The sequence below is a fragment of the Solea senegalensis genome, linkage group LG14 (assembly GCF_019176455.1).
Source record: "Solea senegalensis isolate Sse05_10M linkage group LG14, IFAPA_SoseM_1, whole genome shotgun sequence".
In the NCBI taxonomy this organism is placed as follows: Eukaryota; Metazoa; Chordata; class Actinopteri; order Pleuronectiformes; family Soleidae; genus Solea; species Solea senegalensis.
In genome coordinates, this window is record NC_058034.1 from 16,922,833 (window position 1) to 16,923,061 (window position 229).

The following is a 229-nucleotide window of genomic DNA, read 5'->3' on the forward strand; positions in this document are numbered from 1 at the left end:
TTGTGCAAGCTTTTCTCCAGAGGACTTACCATGCTCAGTGACTCACTTTGGTGCAGCTGTACGCAAGAGTATGAGGGGCACATGTGAAAAACAAGAAATTTAAAGAAAATGTGACAAAAGAAATCATAGTTAGATAAAACGTTCCAAAAAGTCATAGAATAGTAAAGTGTCCAAATGTGACAAAATAGTCACAGTTTAGTTAGGCGTCCGAAATCACTCAAAAAGGTCA